Here is a 19,308-nt window from a genome sequence, read left to right on the forward strand (position 1 = left end):
ATAGTAACCATAACAGGATCTATGAAAGATCAACCAAAATGCAGAAGAAACTGTCCAAGTGCAAATGTAAATAAATAGTAATAAATAACATGAGAAGAATCCTTAAAGTGAGATCATTGGTTGTGGGAACAAGTCAATGGATATGCAAGTGAGTGCAGTTAGCCCCTTTTGCTCAAGAGTCTGATGTTTGAGGGGTAGCAACTATTCTTGAACCTGGCGTTGCGTGTCTTAAGGCTCTTGTACCATTCCCCTGATGGCAGCAGTGAGGAAAGAGCATGGACTGGGTGGTGGCGATCCCTGATGATGGACATCTCCCTCCCATGAAAGCGCTTCTTATAGGTATGCTCAATAGTTGGGAGGGATTTACCCACGATGTACCGGGCAGAATCCACCTCCACCTGCAGGATCCCCCATTCAAATGCACAGGCACCTCCACACAAGGCTATGATGCAGCTTGTCAACTACCCCCCCCCCCCCCACCACACATCCACAGAAGCTTTTCAAAGCCCTAGACGTCATGCAGAATCTCCACAGATCGCAAGATATATCCCATAGATACCCACTCGCGTTTTCCCCTCCCCCCTCGCAATTGCATTTACGTGCTGGGTCTAGGACAGATCCTCTGACATCCAGCACATCCAGGAATTTAAAGTTGCTAATTCTCTCCACTTCTGATTCTCCAATGAGGACTAGCTCATAGACCTCTGGTTTCCCTCTTGTCAGATGTCAGTTCCTTGGTTTTGCTGACAACAAGTAAAAGGCTGTTGCCATGACAGCACCCAGCCAAACTTTCAATTGCCCTCCTGTACGCTGACTCATCACCACCTCCAATTCGGCCCACAACAGTGGTGTCATCATCAAACTTGAATACTTTAATTAATTATCTGGATGATGGGGTGGTAAATTGGATTACTAAGTATGCAGATGATACTAAGGTAGGTGGTGTTGTGGATAATGAAGTAGGTTTTCAAAGTTTGCAGAGAAATTTAGGCCAGTTAGAAGAGTGGGCTGAGTGATGGCAGATGGAGTTTAATGCTGATAAGTGTGAGGTGCTACATTTTGGTAGGAATAATCCAAATAGGACATACATGGTAAATGGTAGGGCATTGAAGAATGCAGTAGAACAGAGTAATCTAGGAATAATGGTGCATAGTTCCCTGAAGGTGCAATCTCATGTGGATAGGGTGGTGAAGAAAGCTTTTGGTACGCTGGCCTTTATAAATCAGAGCATTGAATATAGGAGTTGGGATGTAATGCTAAAATTGTACAAGGCATTGGTAAGGCCAAATTTGGAGTATTGTGTACAGTTCTGGTTACCGAATTATAGGAAAAATATCAACAAAATAGAGAGAGTACAGAGAAGATTTACCAGAATGTTACCTGGGTTTCAGCACCTAAGTTACAGGGAAAGGCTGAACAAGTTAGGTCTTTATTCTTCGGAGTGTAGAAGGTTGAGGGGGGACTTGATAGAAGTATTTAAAATAACGAGGGGGATAGATCGAGTTGACATGGATAGGCTTTTTCCATTGAGAGTAGGGGAGATTCAAACAAGAGGACATGATTTGAGAGTTAGAGGGCAAAAGTTTAAGGGTAGCACGAGGGGGAATTTCTTTACTCAGAGAGTGGTAGCTGTGTGGAATGAGCTTCCAGTAGAAGTGGTAGAAGCAGGTTTGGTATTGTCATTTAAAGTAAAATTGGATAGGAAAGGAATGGAGGGTTACGGGCTGAGTGCAGGTCACTGGGACTAGGTGAGTGTAAGCGTCGGCACGGACTAGAAGGGCCGAGATGGCCTGTTTCCGTGCTGTAATTGTTATATGGTTATATATGGACATTGGAGCTGTGCCCAGCCCCACAATCAGAGGTTTAAAGCGAGTAGAGCAGGGGGCTAAGCACATAGCCTTGCGGTGCACCGGTGCTGACAGAGATCACGGAGGAGATGATGTTGTTCATCCGAACTGACCAGGTCTATAAGTGAGGAAATCCAGGATCCAATTACACAAGGAGTTATTGAAGACAAGGTCTTGTTGGAGCTTACTGATTAGCTTTGCATTACATTGATTGCTGAGCCATAGTTGATAAAGAGCATCCCGATGCATACCTTCTAACATCAGCAGAAATATTACCACCAGAGAAATAGGAGTAGAGATTGAATGACGAAATACAGGGCAAGACAGAAATGAAGGGGAAGTAGACAAGTGAAAAAAAACCTAGGGGTAACTGGAAAGGTGGAAAGAAAAAGGTAAGATAAAAACTAAGTAGAATAAAAGCAAAAAAAAATTAATTGAAGGAAGGACGGAAGGAAGGAGACAACAAGAAACCAAAATGACAGACAAATATGTAAAGCAGGAATAAAAACAACTTATTGTTGTAAGTGCATTAACATGGAAAGCCTATTGTTAGATACAGAGCCCAAAAATTAGAAGTATTGTGATGCTGAATTACACAATTGAATTGTGTTTTTCCTAAACTTTTATTATTTTGTTACAATAAAATTCAGGGACAAATATTTCATTGTTTACTCATTCTGACAACTTGTGAAAACAAAGTCAGAATTTCTTCACAAAGAGGGTGACAGAAGGTAAGAATCTCATTTGTGCCAGCTCTTGATATAACAAACCCAAAATAATTCCATTCCCTAACTTCACAGAAAATACAGGAAGCACTCAACATGTCAAGCAGCAATCACATGGAGAGAAACAGACAACATTTCAGGCGAAGGACTCTTCAGCACAATGGTATATATTTTTTCAGATTTGTTTGGCATAACAAAATGTACCCAATTTTAATATAAAAGACACAGCCTTTGCCACTAGTCCATATCAAAATACCTACAATTTCTCACTTCAATCAATTGTAAAATAATCCAAATTATTCTTGATACTTCAACAAGAAAAGCATTTTAAATCACAGTTCGAAGGCTCGTTTATTATCAAAGTATACAACTCTGAAATTATTCTTCTCCGGGTAGCCAGGAAACCAAGAAAAGACAGCAGCACTATCATAAACCCCCAAAAATCTCCTCCCTACACAAAAAAAGAAATGAAAACTGAGCAGGCACATTGACCCCAAAAGTCCTTCCCCCCACACAAAAAAAACAAGAAAGATTGGGTGAAAAATACTGAATATAAAAAAAACACAAATCTGGGGGGAAAAAGTCTATAGTCCAAGTCCATATCCAAAGTGCAGAAAACCTGTGTAACATTCTCTGGGCACAGCAGTAAGTCTTTCCCTCTCTGTAGCAGAGCGATCCCACCAGAGATCAAAAGGCAGTCTCCCTCTTTGTAGCAGAGCGATCCCACCAGAGATCAAAAGGCAGTCTCCCTCTCTGTAGCAGAGCGATCCCACCAGAGATAAAAAAGGCAGTCTCCTTCTTTGTAGCAGAGCAATCCCACCAGAGATCAAAAGACAGTTGCCCCTCTCTGTAGCAGAGCGATCCCACCAGAGATCAAAAGGCAGTCTCCCTCTTTGTAGCAGAGCGATCCCACCAGAGATCAAAAGGCAGTCTCCCTCTTTGTAGCAGAGCAATCCCACCAGAGATCAAAAGACAGTTGCCCCTCTCTGTAGCAGAGCGATCCCACCAGAGATAAAAAAGGCAGTCTCCTTCTTTGTAGCAGAGCAATCCCACCAGAGATCAAAAGACAGTTGCCCCTCTCTGTAGCAGAGCGATCCCACCAGAGATAAAAAAGGCAGTCTCCTCTCTCCGTAGCAGAGCGATCCCACCAGCAATCAAAAAGCAGGCAGCGGATTGTAACCTTCCACATACCCCTCATTGTTTCAAACTCCCTCATCACTTTAATCTGTGAACAATGTAAGTTTTAATTGGTGTAATGGAGTCCAACATCAGCTCCCAGCCTCCTCACCATGAAGTTCATGCATGCTGCCTTATCCTGCCAGAATCCTCTCAAGAGACTGCAGAGCACTGGAAATCCAAAAAGCTCTAAACTGCAAATCACAGGCTCCAACTAAGTCATGTTCAAGATGAAAATAAACATAGAATATATAAAAATAGTAAAATATATTGTTTTATGATCTATCCAAATGTCAACCAAAAGAGGATAACACAGGTGTCATCCTGACCGGAAATTGTTTCCATAATTTACCTAAGTAAATATATTGTGCCAAGAGCAAAACACGGCCCAGTACTAACTCAAACCTTCTCCAAAATGAGCTGCAACATTTACCCCTCCTTGAGTTTTTATATCAAATAACATATCAACAGAATTGCTCTTTTCCATTAATTCCAAAAATCCCATTTTCCCCCTTTGAAACATTTTATTAATATTCAGAACATGGTTAACAAGCATTTATATTTATTCACTTCCCTTCAGCTAGCCAATCGGTCAACCATTCATCTATACAATTGGTATACAATATTAAACTTCTCAGTCAAAACTCATCTTTACTACTAATGTCAGGTACCTATGCATTTTCAACATTTCCTAATTTGATCTTCAATTAATGTTATTTATTTGTCACAACTAACTATAAACAAAATGTCTAAAGTTATTCTGTTTGTATTCCTTTCTTAAGGCATGTTCGATACACTCAAGTTCAATGACCCACAGTTCTAAAGATAAAAAATATTGTGCAATTCTACCATTACTGTCATTTTTTCCAACATCGTGGGATGCAATCCCATGAACCTAATTACTTTTCAGCATAAAGTCCATTAATTGCTTTCAGAACAAATTCCTTTTCTGCAGCTGTTTCTAACAATTTGTATCTTCCTCTAACAGACCAACAGATATGCTTTCACCATCAAGTTTATGTGTAGGAATTAATATATCGAATATGCCTTTATCTCCATAATTTGATTTCCTCCTTTGTTTGAATGTTCCCACAATAATTGAATTATTTTCTATTTATGTGCTTAAAAAAACCGTGACAATTCAAGTTAGAGTCAATGAAAAGTACAGCACAGAACCAGCCAACAAGTCAGTACCTATCCATTTAAACTGCCTAATTTCATCGACCTGCACCAGGACCATAGCCCTCCATATCCCTGCTATCCATGTACCTACCCAAAAATCCTCAAATATTAAAATGAAACTTGCATGTGCCACTTGCACTGGTAGCACTTTCCATGCTCTCACGACCCTGAGTGAAGAGGTTTTGCCTCATAATTCTCACCTTTCACCCATAACCATGACCTCTAGTAGTAGTTCCACCCAACTTCAGTACAGAAAGCCAGCTTGCATTTACCCCATCTATACCCCTCATAACTTTGCACACCTCTATCAAATCTCCTCTCAATCTTCTACGCTGCAAGGAATAAAATTCTAACTGATCCAATCTTCCCTCTAAACTCAGGTCTTCCAGACCCAGCAACATCCTTGTAAATTTTCTCTGTACTCTTTTAATCTTATTTACATACTTTCCTGTAAGTAGGTGACCAAAACTGCATGCAATACTCCAAACTAAGTCTCTCCAATCTTTTATACAACTGCATCATAACATCATACCTCCTGTACTCAATACTGTGCTTTATGAAGGCCAATATTCCAAAAGCTTTCTTTATGATCCTATCAAGCTGTGATGCCACTTTCAATGAATTATGGACCTGTATTCCCAGATCACTTTGATCTATCACACTCCTCAGTGCCCTACTGTTCACTATGTAAAACCTACCCTGGTTCGTCCTACCACAGCATAACAACTCATACTTGTAGGCATTGAATTCCATCTGCCATTTTTCAGCCCTTTGTTCCAACTGGTCCAGATCTTGTTGCAAGCTATGATAATCTTCCTTACTGTCCACAATACCCCCAATCATGGTGACATCTGCAAATTTGCTGATTCAATTTACCACATTATCATCCATGTAATTGATATACAGGAGTTCCCCCCCCCCCCCCCTTTACAAAGGTAGAGCATTCCTATGAAACCTTTCTTAAGCCAAAACGGTGTATAGCGAAGAACCATTAATTTATATGGGAAAAATTTTCATTCAAGCGAAAATCCTCTTTGTAATGCAAAAACAGGTTACTAATGTAGGTCTTTGTAAAAGCGAAGTGGCATAAAGCGAACATTTGTAAAGGGGGGGGCACCTGTAGACGACCAACAACACCAGACCCAGCACCGATTCCAGTGCACTCCATTAGTCACAGGCCTCCAGTCAGAGAGACAGCCGCCTACTACCTCTCTGATTCTCCCACAAAGCCAACGTCTAATCCATTTCGCCACCTCATCATGAATGCAAAGGGACTGAGCTTTCTTGACCAACCTCTCTCTCATATTTCTGGTCCCTTAGAATAGCTTCCAATAACTTTCCCACAACTGATAAACAGCATTGATTTAAATATGCAAACACAGGGAAATCTGCAGATGCTGGAAATTCAAGCAACACACACAAAATGCTGGTGGAATGCAGCAGGCCAGGCAACATCTATAGGAAGAAGCACAGACGAAGAGTCTCAGCCCAAAACGTCAACAGTGCTTCTTCCTATAGATGCTGCCTGGCCTGCTGCATTCCACCAGCACTTTGTGTGTGTTGCTTGATTTAAATATCTCTGGTAAGGCTCTGACATTTTCTGTACTTGCCATCTGCAGGGTCTGATGGAAAATTTTGTCAGGCCCTGGAGATTTATCCACCCTAATTTGCCTAACCAGCAAACACCTCCTTCTCTGTAAATCTGTATAGAGTCCATGAAGTTGATGCTACTATGCCTTACCTCTATAAACTGTCTGTCTCCTAAGTAAATACAAGTGCATTTAAGAACATCCCAATCGGCTCCACACATGGATTACCACTCTGATCTTCCAGAGGAAAAATTTTAACCCTTGCAATCTTTTTGATCTTAACACATCTCCACAGTGCCTTCAGATTCTCTTCCACCTTGACTGCTAAGGCAACCTCATCCCTTCTTTTCGCCTTTCTGATTCTTTTTCCAGGTGTTCTCTTTCATTTCATATACTACATAAGCTCAATTGTTCCCACCAGCCTATACGTGCTATGAACCACCTATTTTTTCCATAACCAGGGCCTCAACATCTCTTGAAAACCAAGGTACTTACAACTGTTAACTTTACCTTTTATTCTGACAGGCACATGCATGTTTTGTACTCTCAAAATTTAACTTCTGAAGGCCTTCCGCTTACCTACTACACCTTCACCAGAAAACAGTCCATCACAATCCACTCTTGACAGATGCTTTCTGATTCCATTAAAATTGGTCTTTCTTCAATTTTGAATCCAAATCCACAGACCAGACCCATATTTTTGCATATTTACTTTGAAACTAATGGCATTGTGATCATGGATACAAAGTGTTCCCCTACATAAACTTCTGTAAACTGCCCTGTCTCACTCACTAATAGCAGATCAAGTATCATACACTCGCTTGTTGGGAGTTTTGCACTGATTAAAAAAAACTTTCCTAAACACATTTGATAAACTTCATCCGTTTACAGTATGGGAGTCCCAGTTGTTGTTGTTGTTTTGAATGGCTGGTATATTTCTCTTCACACTTTTGGTTTTTGTCAAGCCACTCACTCCTGCAGCTCATGGTTGCATCAACGGACCATGGCAAAGCTATCTTGGACCTTGGTGAGAGGGCATGTTTGGACCACATCGAGGGTGTCCACTCGGGAGCCGGGGTTGGATTAATCTTTGTCTGGAATCTCATCCACGGCAGTTCCAACATGGGTGGGTGGCCCTGAGCTGGCATCGCCTAATGGCATCCTTGAAGGAGAGAAGCCTCCACATGACATCGTTGTGTTGATCCAGGTCATGGCGGGGAGTTCCGGTCAATAGGAGGAAAGTTAAAATCACTTAATATAACAACCTACACACACAAAATGTAGGTTGGCAGGCCAGGCAGCATCTATAGGGAGAAGTGCTGTTGACGTAGCGGGCCGAGACCCTTCGTCAGGACTATGTGTGTTTTGTGTGAGTTGCTTGAGTTTCCAGCATCTGCAGATTCCTCGTGTTTGCTTAATATAACAACCTTATACTTCTTGCAACAGTCTGCGAACTCTCCACAAATTTGTCTACCTACGCATGCGAAGACTGAATTCGGTGGACTACGTGGAGGAGACCACCATTTGGCGGTTCAACGAGTAGAAAGGCAGACCCAGCAAAGCGTTGTGGAGCGCAATCAGGGCACAGTGAGACACGTAGGACACTACTGGCCATCCACTGCATCCTGACTTATCTCCAGCCGTCTCGACTCCGTCTTGCAACTGGATACAGATAGGTCGGGAATTTGAGAGTGAGGCTGACGATTTGCGCAACTCTCCCTCACTTTAATCCAAGTCAAGCGCAAGTCACGACTCTAAACCCATTCCGCTAAAGAACTTCAAGTCCTGTGGCGATGGGCGAGTGGCGAAGCAGCAGGTGTGGATACACTGGAAGCTGTAGTCACAAACCTGCACACAGGTGGCCCAAGGTCGTTCTCCGCTGGAATGAAGCAGCAGTGGAGCTCGGCAGCCCCCTGGTGTCTGAACAGTCCTCTTTAGGATCGCTCTGCTCACCTCCATGGAGGAAGGGGCTAGAAAAGGTGCTTCAAACATAGCCTGCTTCATCTTACCCTGGCCAGCACACCGCGGCTGGTGGGGATCCCACTCAGCGGTCGAACTACAAAGAAGACAAAAGTGAAGGTGCTCAATCTTAGCACATGGAACGTGCGAACTCTGCTTGACATCAGCAAGGCTGTCAGACCAGAAAGAAGAACAGCACTGGTCGTGAAAGAACTAGCCCGCTATAATGTGGACATTGCAGCACTCAGCGAAACACCCCTAGCAGACAAGGGCCAGCTTACAGAATGTGGTGGTGGGTACACCTTCTTCTGGAGCGGTTGCAGCAGCACTGAACGACGAGAGGCTGGCGTTGGATTTGCCTTCCGATCCCATCCAATCCCGTAAACTTGCCAAGCTTCCAGAGGGCATCAACGATCGCCTGATGACACTTCGGCTCCCACTTGGCAAAAAGAGGAGAGCAACGCTGATCAGTGCATATGCCCCAACAATGACCAACCCAGATGACATCAAAGATAAGTTCTATGAGAACTTGATGCCCTCATAGCAGCAGTCACACAGTCAGGGAAGCTTATTGTCCTCGGGGACTTTAACGCCAGAGTGGGGACAGATTACCAGACCTGGGAAGGGATTCTTGAAAGACATGGTATTGGCAAGTGTAACAGCAATGGCCTGCTGCTCCTCAAGACCTGTGCTACGCATGACCTTGTCATCACCAACACCCCATTCCGCCTCCCTACCCGTAACAAGACAGCTTGGATGCATCCACGCTCCAGGCACTGGCATCTGATTGACTATGCCATCACCAGAAAGAGGGACTGGCAAGACGTGAGAGTGACAAAGGCCATATGTGGTGCCAACCGCTGGACGGATCATCGATTCATAGTGTCCAATTTTAAACTTCACATCCTGCCTGTGAGAAGACTCCAAGGTCAGAAGACTGCAAAGAGGCTCAATGTCTCCAAGCTGAAGAGCAGCGTAGTTGCAGAAGAATTTCGTGAAGACCTAGATAGCAGGCTGCTTGACACACCCCAGGATGACCACACCAGCATTGAAGAGCATTGGACGGCTTTCAGAGATGCAGTCTACTCTACCGCTCTCGAACACCTCGGACCAGCAATCCGTAGACATCAAGACTGATTCGATGAGAACAACGAGGAGGTACAGGCACTGTTGTCAGAGAAACACCAACTGTTCAGAGCGCACCAGAACGATCCCACATCACAAGCAAAGATAGATGTCTTTGCTAGTGCAAAATGGAAAGTTCAGAAGAAACTCCGTGAGATGCAGGATGTCTGGTTCAGCAATAAGGCCGATGAGATCCAGGGCTACGCAGACAGTCACGACACCAAGCGTTTCGACGATGGTTTGAAGGCTATGTATGGACCTCAGTCCTCTGGCTCCTCCCCCCTCCTCAGTGCAGATGGGACTCGGCTGCTGACAGAGAAAAAACAGATTTTGGAGAGATGGGCTGAACACATCAACCAGGTCCTCAACCACCCTGCCAAAATCAATGATCAGGCCATTGCTCGCCTACCTCAGGTGGAGATCAACCTGGACCTTGACAACCTCCCCACAGAAGAAGTCAGAAAAGCCATCAGGCAACTTTCTTGTAGCAAAGCCCCAGGATCAGATGCAATCCCTGCTGAGGTCTACAAAGCAGGAGGCCCATTCATGATGCAGAAGCTGACTGAGCTCTTCCAGTCTACGTGGAACGAAGGAAAGGTCCCACAACAGTTGAAAGATGCCAATATAGTCCACATCTACAAGAGGAAAGGCAACCGCCAGTCTTGTGACAATCACCGAGGCATCTCCCTCCTGTCCATAACTGGGAAGATCTTGGCTCGCGTCCTGCTTAATCGCCTTCTCCAACACCTTGAGCAAGGTCTCCTCCCAGAAAGCCAATGTGGCTTCTGTGCAGGGCGTGGAACTGTCGACATATTTGCTGCACGCCAACTCCAGGAAAAATGTCAAGAGCAACACAGCGACCTCTTTCTGACCTTCGTCGATCTGACCAAGGCATTTGATACGATCAGCAGAGATGGCTTATGGAAGATAATGGAGAAGTTTGGCTGCCCTAGCAGGTTCATCACGATTGTTCAGCAGTTCCACGATGGCACGATGGTGAAAGTTTTGGATGATGGTGACAAGTCAGAAGCCTTCCCTGTGACGAACGGTGTGAAGCAAGGATGCGTTCTCGCCCCTACACTCTTTAACATGGTCTTCTCTGCTATGCTGAATGATGCCTTCTGCGATTGTCAGGATGGTATACACGTCAGGTACAGGACTGGCGGTGGGCTATTCAACCTCCGGCGTCTACAGGCTGTTACAAAGTTAAAGGAGACCGTCGTCAGAGACCTCTTATTCGCTGATGATTGTGCCCTCAATGTCAGTACAGAGCTGAAGATGCAGCAAGAAATGGACTGCCTCTCACGAGCCTATGACAACTTCGGACTTACAATCAGCACCAACTAGACCAAAGTTATGTACCAGCCTGCACCCGGAAAGCCCTACCAGGAACCACACATCACAGTAAAGGGGCAGAAGCTACTGGCAGTCGACAGCTTTACTTATCTGGGCAGTACTCTATCACGAGCGGTGAACATAGATGCAGAGATCAGCAACAGAATTGCCAAAGCCAGTGCCGCCTTTGGGAGACTCCGTGAGAATGTATGGGAGCAGAGAGGACTCAGCCTTACCACCAAGCTGAAGATCTACCGAGCAGTGGTTCTCACCACCCTCCTCTATGCCAGCGAGACCTGGACTGTCTACAGCAGACACACTAAACAGCTCAACCACTTCAACTTGAGCTGCCTCCACAGACTTCTCCATGTACGATGGCAGGACAAAGTCCCAGACACGGAGGTCCTGGAGTGGGCTAACACCCACAGCATCTACACCCTCCTACAGAAAGCCCAAGCCAGATGGGCTGGCCATGTCGTCAGGATGTCTGACAGTCGACTACCAAAACAGCTGCTGTATGGAGAGCTGAGCCAGGGCAAGTGCTGAGTTGGAGGGCAGAAGAAACGTTTCAAAGACTGCCTCAAAGTGTCCCTCAAAGACCTCAACATCAATCCCAGTAGCCGGGAATCGCTTGCTCTGGACCGCCCAACCTGGTGGAGCAGGAGTGTATGCAGCAGAAATCAGACGCACTGCAGAGGCTGAGGAAACGCGCCGCGCGCAAGGCTCGAACTACCTCCACTTCCACTGCAGTACCTACCCTCATGTGTCCCACATGTGGGCGAGCTTTCAGGGCCCGGATTGGCCTCACCAGTCACCTCCGGATCCACAGTCACAAACCCTCCACCTGACAGAAGTCGTGGTCATCTTCAACTCCGAAGGACGAACAACAACAATGCTTCTTGCAACAGTCTGCGATCTCTCCACAAATTTGTTCCTCTAAATCCCAGACTGTAGGGTAGTCAGTAATGTAGCATGGTTATAGATTTCATTTTACTCAGTTCCACTAGAAGGCCCCACTAGAGTTCTCCAGTCTATCTTGACTGATCACTGCTGTGACATTTTTCTTGTCGTGTAACACCACTCTTTTACCCTTCCCGCTCTGCCGCATCTAAGACAACAGAACCCTGGAAAATTGAACAGTCAATATTGCAACTAAGTCTCATTGATGGTTATAATATACAATTTGAGGTGTTTATCCATGCTCTGAGCTCATCTGCCTTTCCTACAATACATCCTTCATTGAAATATCCACAGATCAGGACAGTAGTCGCACCATGCTTTTAATTCCTTTTAATTCCTTTTAATTCCTGACTTTGTCTGAGGTCTTAACAACATGTCTCCACAACCTCTCCACTAACTGTTCTGGTGCCCTGGCTCTCATCCCCCTGCAACTCTAGTTTAATCCCCCCACCCCCACCTGTGCAGCACTAGCAAATTTTTGTCCCCTTCAAGTTCAGGTGCAAACTATCTCATCAGTGCAGTTACCCCTTTCCTGAAAGAGAGCCCAATGATCCAAAATTCTTATGTCCTCTCTCCTGCACCAACTCCTCAGCCACGTATTAAACTGTATAATCTTCCTAGTTCTGGCCTCACTAGCATGTGGAACAAGTGGCAATCCTAAGATCACAACCCTGGAGGTCCTATTCTTTAACTTAGCACCCAATTCCTTGAATTCACTTTGCAGAACCCGGTCATTCTTCCTACCAATGTCATCAGTACCTACATGGACCACAGTCTCTGGTTGTCCACTCTCCCAATGAAGAATGCTGAGGACTCAATCAGAGATGTCCAGACCCTGGCACCCAAGAGGCAACTTACCATCCGGGAATCTCATTGTTCTCCACAGAACCTCCTTTCTGTTCCCCTTACAAATCCCCTATCACCAGTGTGTCTCTTCTCCACACTTCCCTTCTGAGTCAGAGGCATACTCAGTGCCAGTCAGTGACTTTGCCGTTGTAACTTTCCCGAATGTTGATCGGCCCCTGCTCAGAATGCTGCCTTTTTTTTTAATGTTATTTAAAATCATCTAACTCTTAACATTTTTATTTAACATTCTAATTTTCTTTTTACTTTCCCCTCAACATTCTGTGTATTTGTTTTTATTTTACAACAGCCATTTCTAAATTTATTGGCTGCTTATATTTATTTGAGCTTTTAAGTGGAACTCTGATCCATCACCTTTCCTGGGACTAATTTGTGGTATATTCCTCTTACATTTTAATATTTTGTTCTTCCATGTTCATTGATTTGTTGATAATATTTCTATCCTGTTAAATCTGTGCCAGAACTCCTCTTTTCTTACTGGACTATATTTATTCTTCAGCCAGTACAGTAGGCTTACATTTAAGTATACATTATACCTCCCTGTTTTTATCCTGTTCCAGCTATGTGGTTAGTTTTCTAACAACCCTCTTCTCATGACATGCACAATGAATAGTAATCCTACCTTTAGCATATGCATTTTCTTTATTTGACTCTTTTCAAGTTTGGTCAATCCCTGGACACTGCATCCACAGGCACCCTCACCAGCTTCCATCCTTTTCCTTCCATAGCACCCTGCATTATACTGCTGTCAATAACGTTTAGCCCTCGTGTGTACCCAAGACACTGCCGCTACTTGTGCCACAAAATCTCTAAATTCTTTGAAGTCTGCAACTTGTTGAATGATTTGCTGCTCAATAGACACATTAGTCCTGTCCTCGATGTACATAAAGAATAGTATGGATCTAAATTAGTGAATTTCAAATGCATCATTTCTCTTTTCTAATTCACTATCATAAAGATCCATCAAGATGTCTACAATATATTGCAGGACTAACTTTATCAAATATTTCCATCCAGACATTTCCCCTCTCCCCCCCCCCCCCACCCCCCAGTTAAGCTGGACAGATTGGCAGATTCTAAAATGATATCACAATGCACCACTGGGAAATATAGCAATGAAGAGTTTGAAGATTCCTATTTCAATCTCATCTTCAGTTTTTGATGACTTATAATGCACTATGAGGGTCCAGCCTTTTCAGTTACAGTATATGCACAGACTAGAGAATCCATCATTTTGTGGTTTGCTACAACTGCAGCAACTAAGTGAAGAGGTGGGGTGGGGTGGGGGTACGGAGTGCCTGGAAATTGATTTGCACATTTTTAGGTACACTATTATAGTCATATATAATACTACCACCAAAATGGATTGCCTTAAGAGAAAAAATAGTAAAAAAATGAGAACGTAAGCATGTTAAGATGTATAACAACCAAGTAGAAATTAAAGATTTATGCAAAGGTCACCACAGCTACCAACCTTTTCTTGCAGCAATCAGAAAAGTTAGTCAATACTTAGAAGGCATATCCACTTGGAAGTCAAATGCAGCAACACATATTATGGCTGCCGTGGTGAAGATAGCTCCCAAGTACACAGAGACAGATATTGTTATCCACATGAGAGATATACCAGGAAAGTAGCCTGTGTGCCATAGGGGACAATAGAGAAGTTTGGAGACCGTCTCTTCCAGGAATGAGAATTGCGACACAAGGAAGATATGTTAGAATGTATTTCATGAGTTAAAAACACATTTGGGTGAGCAGCAGGCCATTAAATTCACTGCTTACTTTACAGGTAAACTTATCCAGCCATACACACACAAAGAACAGTTACATCTATACACTCCACCCATCCTTATCCTGTCATTTATATTTTAACAATTATATCTCTGACAGAGAGATCAAGCCTCTGGGAAGACAGGATGATGACAAAAATTACTCAGTACTGTAGCGATGTACTACATACAGAGCTAGAGACGACACGAGACTAGTTTATTCAAACTTCGTGGCGCTGGCATTTAATCCCTAGCACCCGCCCTCTCCCGGCGGAAATGACGTCAGAGGTGCATTACCAAAGTCTCTCCCCACACGCTGGCTATTTGTGAGCTGGTTCGCCTGCACAGAAAGTGGGTCGCCACATAACTCCCTCCCAGAACCGGCGATACACCCCCCAATGTCCACAGTCTGGATCAGCCTCTGTTTGGGAGGTCTGCCTCTGCGCCGCGGTGCCTGAACCTCGACTGGCTGCGCCAAGTCCACATGGGCTGGTTTAAGTCGGTCCACCGTGAAAACCTCTTTCCCCCCCAATGTCCAGAACGTACGTGGACCCGTTGTTGTTGATCACCTTGAACAGCCCCTCGTACGGCCGCCGTAATGGTGCCCGGTGTCCGCCCCTTCATACAAACACAAACTTACAGTCCTGCAGGTCTTTGGGTACATGGGTCGGGGCCCGTCCGTGCTGTGAAGTCGGCACGAGGGCCAGGTTGCCGAGCCTTTCGCGTAGTCTGTCCAGGACTGCTGCAGGTTTTTCCTCTTGCCCCCTTGAGGCTGGTATGAACTCTCCTGGGATGGCCAGGGGTGCGACACACACCAACTCGGCCAACGAGGTGTGCAGATCCTCTTTGGGCGCTGTGCGAATTCCAAGCAGGACCCAGGGAAGCTCGTCCACCCAGTTAGGTCCTCTCAGGCGGGCCATGAGAGCCGACTTCAAGTGACGGTGGAAGCGTTCCACCAGTCCGTTCGACTGTGGGTGGTAGGCATTAGTGTGGTGTAGCTGCGTTCCCAACAGACTGGCCACAGCCGTCCACAGGCTGGAGGTGAACTGGGTGCCTCTGTCGGAGGTAATGTGGGCCGGTACCCCCGAAGCGTACTACCCAGGTTGCGATCAGTGCTCGGGCGCAGGAATCGGCAGATGTGTCGGTGAGTGGGACCGCCTCTGGCCATCTCGTGAACCGGTCTACTATAGTTAGGAGGTACCACACTCCTCGGGACACTGGTAGGGGGCTCACAATATCCACATGAATGTGGTCGAACCTCCGGTGGGTGGGTTTGAACTGCTGGGGCGGGGCTTTAGTGTGCCGCTGCACCTTGGCTGTTTGGCACTGCACACACGTTCTGGCCCATTCACTGACCTGCTTGTGAAGTCCGTGCCACGCGAACTTGCTGGAGACCAGCCAGACGGTTGTCCTGATAGATGGGTGCGCCAAACCGTGCATGGAGTCGAAAACTTGCCGCCTCCAGGCTGCCGGGACGATGGGGCGAGGTTAGCCGTTAGCCACTTCACACAAGAGGGTCCTCTCACCTGGGCCTACGAGAAAGTCCTGCAGTTGCAAACCCGAGACTGCGGTCCTGTAGCTGGGCATCTCATCGTCTGCCTGCTGCGCCTCCGCCAGTGCTGCATAGTCCACCCCCAGGGACAGGGCCTGGACAGCTGGTCTGGAGAGTGCGTCCGCCACGACGTTGTCCTTTCCCAAGACATGCTGGATGTCCATCGTGTACTCGGAGATGTAGGACAGATGTCGCTTCTGGGGAGCAGACCAGGGATCGGACACCTTCGTGAACGTGTAGGTCAATGGTTTGTAGTCTGTGAATGCGTTAAACGGCCTGCCTTCTAAGAAGTACCTGAAATGCCGGATTGCCAGATACAGTGCCAACAGCTCCCGGTTGAAAGCACTGTACTTGAGTTCGATGTGGTTGTAGGTGCTGGCTGAAGAATGCCAGGGGTTGCCAGCGCTCCTCGATGAGTTGCTCCAGCACCCCACCGACTGCTGTGTTGGATGCATTCACTGTGAGTGCGGTCGGAACGCCCGTTCTGGGGTGCACCAGCATCGCGACATCTGCCAAGGCTTCCTTGGCTTTAACGAAAGCGGCCGCGGCCTCCTCGTCCCAAGTAATGTCCTTGCCTTTACCTGACATCAGGGTGTACAAAGGGCACATGATACGGGCTGCTGAGGGGAGGAAACGATGGTAGAAGTTCACCATACCAACGAACTCCTGTAGGCCTTTGACCGTGTTGGGCGGGGCAAAGTGGCGGATCACGTCTACCTTGGCGGGCAGAGGTGTTGCCCAGTCTTTGGTAATCCTGTGGCCCAGGACGGCGATGGTATTGAGACCGAACTGGCATTTGGCCGGGTTGATCGTGAGGCCGAAATCACTCAGGAGGGAGTAGAGCTGGTGGAGGTGGGACAGATGCTCCCGGCGACTACTGCTGGCTATAAGGACGTCATCCAAATAGATGAACGCAAAGTCCAGGTCGCGTCCCACCACATCCATTATCCACTGGAACATCTGTGCGGCATTCTTCAGGCCGAACGGCATTCGGAGGAACTCGAATAGGCCGAACGGGGTGATAAGTGCTGTTTTGGGGATGTCTTCAGGGTGCACCAGGATTTGATGGTATCCCCGGACGAGGTCTACTTTGGAAAAGATTCTTGCCCCGTGCAGGTTCGCTCCAAAGTCCTGTATGTGCGGCACGGGGTAGCGGTCTGGAGTGGTAGCCTCGTTCAGTCTGCGGTAGTTGCCGCATGGTCTCCAACCCCCAGCTGCTTTGGGCACCATGTGCAGGGGGGAGGCCCATGGGCTGTCAGACCTCCGTACGATCCCCAATTCCTCCATTCTCTTGAACTTCTCCTTCGCCAGGCGGAGCTTTTCCGGGGGGAGCCTTCGTGCGCGGGCGTGGAGGGGTGGTCCCTTGGTCGGGATGTGGTGCTGAACCCCGTGTCTGGGCATGGCTGCCGTGAACTGCGGTGCCAGAATCGATGGAAAGTCCGCCAGGATCCTGGTGAATTCATTGTCTGACAGCGTGATGGTGTCCAGGTGTGGGGCCGGCAACTTGGCTTCACCCAGGGAGAACGTCTGGAAAGTCTCGGCATGTACCAGTCTTTTCCCTTGCAAGTCGACCAGCAGGCTGTGAGCTCACCAGAAGTCTGCCCCCAGGAGTGGTTGGGCCACGGCTACCAGTGTGAAGTCCCACATGAACCGGCTGGCGCCGAACCCCAGCTGCACTGTGCGGGTGCCGTAGGTCCTTATTGTGCTGCCGTTTGCGGCCCTCAGGGTGGGTCCTGGCTTCCTGTTGGGGATGTCGTACCCCGTCGGGGGCAAGACGCTGATTTCCACTCCGGTGTCGACCAAGAAGTGGCGTCCTGACTGTTTGTCTCAGACGTACAAGAGGCTGTCCTGGCGGCCTGCCGCCATGGTCATTAGCGGCAGCTGGCCCTGGCCCTTGCCCTGGCCCTTGCAGGGCGGGCGACAACGGCAGGCTTTTGTGCCCCACCGCTGGTGGTAGAAACACCACTGTTCACTGGCCTCCTCACTCCTGCCTCTGTGTTGTGTGCGCCCCCGCCGCTGGGCCTGGTCTGGTCTGCTGTTGGGCGCGTGGCCTGGTAATCTGACCGACGGACGCCACGCTCTCCCTCTTGGCTTTCCACAGCACGTCTGCCCGGGCCGCCACCTTCCGGGGGTCGCTGAAATCTGCGTCGTCCAGCAGCAGGTGTATGTCCTCGGGCAGTTGCTCTAGGAATGCTTGCTCGAACATGAGGCAGGGCTTGTGTCCGTCAGCCAGGGCCAGCATCTCATTCATCAATGCTGATGGCAGTCTGTCTCCCAAACCGTCCAGGTGAAGCAGGCGGGCACCCCGCTCACGCCGTGAGAGGCCAAAGGTCCCAATGAGCAGTGCTTTGAATGCTTCATATTTGCCTTCTTCTGGGGGCGACTGTATGAAATCCGCAACCTGGGCAGCCGTCTCCTGGTCAAGGGCGCTCACCACGTGGTAGTAACGCATGGAATCAGAGGATATCTGCCGAATCTGGAACTGGGCTTCTGCTTGGCTAAACCACACGCGTGGTCGCAGCGTCCAGAAAGTCGGCAGTTTTAGCGAAACTGCGTGAACAGATGAAGAGTCGGTCATCTTTGGTCCAAATCCCGTTTGAACCGTCAGGGTCACCAATGTAGCGATGTACTACATACAGAGCTAGAGACGACACGCTCTATGTATGGGACATTGGAAAAAATGTTGAATTTCCCCATGGGGATGAATAAAGTATCTATCTATCTATCAGTTGGTAGGTCGTTTCGAGGCTAGTTTATTCAAACTTCGTGGTACTGGCATTTAATCCCTAGCGCCCGCCCTCTCCGGGCAGAAATTACGTCAGAGGTGCATTATCAAAGTCTCTCCCCGCGTGCTGGCTATTTGTGAGCTGGTTCGCCTGCGCAGAAAGTGGGTCGCCACAGTACTTCAATTCCATTTTGTCTAAAACCAAAAGGATGGCATCTGGACTCAGAAGCAAAGAAACAAACAACCACAAAGAATGGGAAAAGGAGAGGAGATAGAGCCACAGAATCATTAAGCACTACAGCACAGAAACATACCCTTCAGCCCATTTTGGTCTATGCCAAGGTATTTTTCTTCCTAGTCCTATCAAACTCCTAGGACAAACTCCAAGGCAGAGTACAAAGTAAATGGCAGGATACTTGGGAGTGTGGAGGAGCAGAGGGATCTGGGGGTACATGTCCACAGATCCCTGAAAGTTGCCTCACAGGCAGATAGGATAGTTA

The 19,308-nt window shown here is 47.0% G+C and overlaps 1 protein-coding gene across 4 annotated transcripts in view; it reads right to left on the minus strand.

The window, feature by feature from the left end:
- The window catches only part of LOC140730474 (neurexin-1), a 1,634,325-nt gene that overhangs the window by 1,596,842 nt on the left and 18,175 nt on the right, over window positions 1–19,308 (minus strand). The window lies entirely within an intron of this gene.

Source organism: Hemitrygon akajei, chromosome 7, assembly GCF_048418815.1.
Source record: "Hemitrygon akajei chromosome 7, sHemAka1.3, whole genome shotgun sequence".
NCBI classification, from domain to species: domain Eukaryota; kingdom Metazoa; phylum Chordata; class Chondrichthyes; order Myliobatiformes; family Dasyatidae; genus Hemitrygon; species Hemitrygon akajei.